This window comes from Oryctolagus cuniculus, chromosome 9 (assembly GCF_051225735.1).
Source record: "Oryctolagus cuniculus isolate XC-2025 breed Fujian yellow rabbit chromosome 9, ASM5122573v1, whole genome shotgun sequence".
Lineage (NCBI taxonomy): Eukaryota > Metazoa > Chordata > Mammalia > Lagomorpha > Leporidae > Oryctolagus > Oryctolagus cuniculus.
The window spans coordinates 81,747,019-81,750,986 of NC_142875.1; positions in this window are offsets into that span (position 1 = coordinate 81,747,019).

Sequence of the window (3,968 nt, forward strand, 5' to 3'; positions counted from 1 at the left end):
GCCAAGAGTTTCTTCTAGATCTCCTATGTGGGTGCAGGGACCCAAGCACTTGGGCCATCTTTTACTGCTTTCCCAGGAGCATTAGCAGTGAGCTAGGTAAGAAGCTGAGCAGTGACTTGAACCAGCGCCCATATGGGATGCCAGTGTTGCTGGTGGGGTGGCCTTACCCACTCCGCCAGAAGGCTGGCCTCTCCGTTTATTTTTCTACTAGACTGTAGGTCTCCTTTGACAGAGACCATGACCTCCAGTGTTTGGTTGAACTTAGGCTGCTTTGAAACTGGACTTGCCTTTGGCCCAGGATGGGATGGTTTCAGCTCAGATCTGACCAGTATTTGGGTTTTAAGCAGACAGCTTGGGCAGGGACTCGAGTATCTGGCAAATTCTTGCTTTCTTGAGGGCCTTCAACAACAAACATTTATGGCATTTTAGGTAATACATTAGAACCTGTACCACTACGGGTATCCTAAGGGTAATAATAGAAATATTTAACAGTTGGTGTAGCATGGGCAGAGACAAGTTCTGAAGCACATTTATGGTGTACTGATGCATATCAGCTTACTAGCCACTCACACTCCTACTTGGTTTCTAGAATGCTCCAACTTTCTTCAGTGCCCCGTCCCCCTTTCTACACCTCCTACTTATTGCCCTGCACTAAGTCCCAGACTGGATCTTTAGAGAAATGAGTTTGAGCTACACTCCCTCCTTCTCTAGTCCCCTCCCTAAGGCTTGTACCAAATTCCCTGTGCACAGTGGCAAATAATAGGTGCTGTGGAAATAGAAAGTCTTTGCCTTGGTTTTTGATACCCAAAGAGTGAGGGTAGAATGCAAGAGTCTTAGTGTGGGATGGAATTATCAAAGGCAGACTGTCCAGAGGGTATTTCAGGGTTGGCAGCCTTAGCCTGGGCCACCAGAGTCCTGAGCACTTTTCCTGTCAATTTGGCTAAGCTGATGTACTCTGCATTACTTTTCTCACCTTAGCCTCCTTCTCCAAACTTCTTCTGGCCTGCAGATTCCATCAGGCATACACTGGGAGGATGAGGGAAGGGCTAAGGGGGAGGCAGTGTTAGGCTGGGGTGAGTGGGTAGGGTGGACAAGGTCCCACCTCTGACTGGCTACATTATGCAAGTCCACCTGGAACACAGGAGAGACCTGATGCGACAGAAAGTACAGGGCCAATCAGGGGTGCATCATAGAAATGGCTATACAGGCGAAGCAGATTTTTTCCCCCTTGATCTCTCAACTTACATATTTATGTAGCAAGATGGATAAGTATGCCTATAAGACTAATTTATGTTTTAAAGTTTAAAAAGTCGGAAAAAATTTTTGGAAGGGGAAGATAGGACTTGGAATTAGAATTGAGACAGCGATTACCTATCTAATTTTGAAAATGGGTCTATTATGTTAAAGAGTCTTTCCTTAGACTGCTTGGAAACTTTCACCTTGGTTTCAGACTTTCTGCAATCTTTGGCATTCCTGGTAGAGGAACCTGGGGCTGAATTATTATGAAGCATTCTAAACCCTAGGCTATTTGAAGCTGCTGATTTAAGGGCTAAATTCATAGTTTCCATTAGCTCTTCTTTTATAACTTCTTATTTTCCACATTTTGTTGAAGAATACTAGCTAGAGAAACATTTGAATGCTAACTCATTTGCTAAAATTGTAAGATTATTTTCTTGATGTCTGTCATAGTAATGCTTTCTAGAGCAGCAAAGTGAGATTGTGCTATTCATCATGTCATAGAGAAATGGAACAGAACCTAGAACTAAGAAGGTTGCTGTATGAACTGAGTGCAGTGATGGGTGTCTACTATAGTGATGGGATGCTCTGACTGCTGTGCAGGCTGCCACACTGCGGGACTGCTGAGATCTTTGTTGGACGATCTGATCACAGCCAGTTCTGCAAGCTTGCTTCAGATCTGTCCATGAGACCACTCATTCTATTTACATTACTTCTTAGCTGACATTATCACTGTCTTGTTTAATCTCTAGTAAATCCCAAGCTCAGGCTCATCTAAGAAAGTAGTTCAGGTCCACATACATTATTGAGCACCTCCTGAAGGTCAGGCACTGTTAGATCCTGAGTCGACAAAAAGAAGACACTGTCCCTGCCCTACAATGTACAGTCTAGTGGGAGAAAACAGATACACAGTTAACTTTCAACAGAGTCCTTTTGAGGAACAAGTCAAGGAAAACAGAACTTGTTGCCTAGTTAAATACAGGGGTTTAGTGAAAGAAAAATATCTGGGGTCACTTCTATGCTGATCATGCTCTCCTCTCTGAAACCCTCTTCCCTGGGCTTCTGAACATCTGTTTCTGAACACTGGGTACATTTAAGGTGGTATGACTGTAGACCAAACATATACTTAATATTTTTTTAATTTGAGAGGCAGAGATGAAGATAGGAGGTGGGGGAGAGGTGTGTAGCCAGAGCCAGGAACTCAGTCCAGGTCTCCTATTGGGTAGCAGGAACCTAACTACTTGAGCCATCGCCTGATGCCTCCCGAGATGTGCTTTAATAGTTTAATAGGAAGCTGGAAGCTGGAGCTAGGAATTGAATCAGACACACTGATGTGAGATGCAGGCATCTAAACTGGGTATCTTAAGTACTAGGCAAAATGGCTGGTCCCCCTCCCCCCATACACCTATTTTTAGTCTTCTTTCCCCTTTGCTGATCATTCAGTCATTCTCTTTTCTAGATGCACTTGAGGGCACAGTCCTTAAATTCTGGCATCTTCAGGGCCCTGTCCTCAGCTCTATGCTCTCTTCACCTCCTTCTCCTGGGGCAGGGACCCCCATAGCTCTCCCTGCAGCTCCGCTCCTATTTCTCAGCATCAGTTAGATAACTCCACCTGCCACAGACAACTGCCATGGACACTCCCTGCCAAACCTTTAGATCCCAAAGCTGCATGTAGTCCTGCTTCCCTGTCTCATGCTGCCTGGGACGCCCTCCATGGAAGGAAATGGAAGTGGACAGAGGTCTCATGCAGCACAATCCAATAGAAACATGTTAGCCACCTGTGTAACTTACTTGTCACAGTTAAAAAGTAAAAGAAACATGTGGAGTTAACTTTGACAATGTATATTAACCCATAATACCCAACATATTATCATTTCAACATGAAACCAATATAAGAATTATTAATTACATACATGTATGTCACACTGAACCTTCAAAATTCAGAATGTATTTCAATGTCAATTTGCACGACCCACATTTCAAGTGCTCTATATCCACCTATGTCTAGTGGCTCCAGAATTGCACAGTGCTGGTCTAGAATGAAAACAGTAGAATTTGAGGCTTGGTAAAAACACTGTTGTAAGAAGTATCACAAGGTAGATTATAAATGTCACTATTTATATTATTCATGTTTATTTCTGTCCCTTGTGGGTTTTTCCTAATATGTAGAGAAGACTTTGGAATTTCATTGTTCCTTAGCAGTGCTAAGAAAAATCAAGAAATCCTGTGTGTGTGTGTGTGTGTGTGTGCACGCGTGGTGGTGGTGGTGGGGATTTTAAGATTCCCCAGCCCCTGGGGAATCCCAAGGGGAAGATGAAATTCTCAGCATAGAGCCTTTCCCTACTTAGTCATTCCTAAAGCTTAGTGTGAAATCTTTGCATTTTGTTTTACAAGACATTTGCTTTCCACTCTCACAATTTCTTTTTATAATTTTCATACCTTAGGTGATAGGAACAAAATTTATTTACTTTACAATAATTATTTTAGCAAAACTACCTGGATTTTCTAGGAAGGTGTGGAATTTGAATACTCTCTTTTTCATTCCACACATTTGAATTCTGGTTTTGAAAACAGGATCGCTGTATCACACTCTTGGGTGTGAAATATTGGAGACTCACTATGGTGATCAACCAATGGGTGCTTACCAGTTTTTGGAGCTTAGCCCTGCATCATTCCGGATCCTTCTTTAAATGCTTTCAGGAATCTACCACTTTGTTATCTTTTCTTTTTTT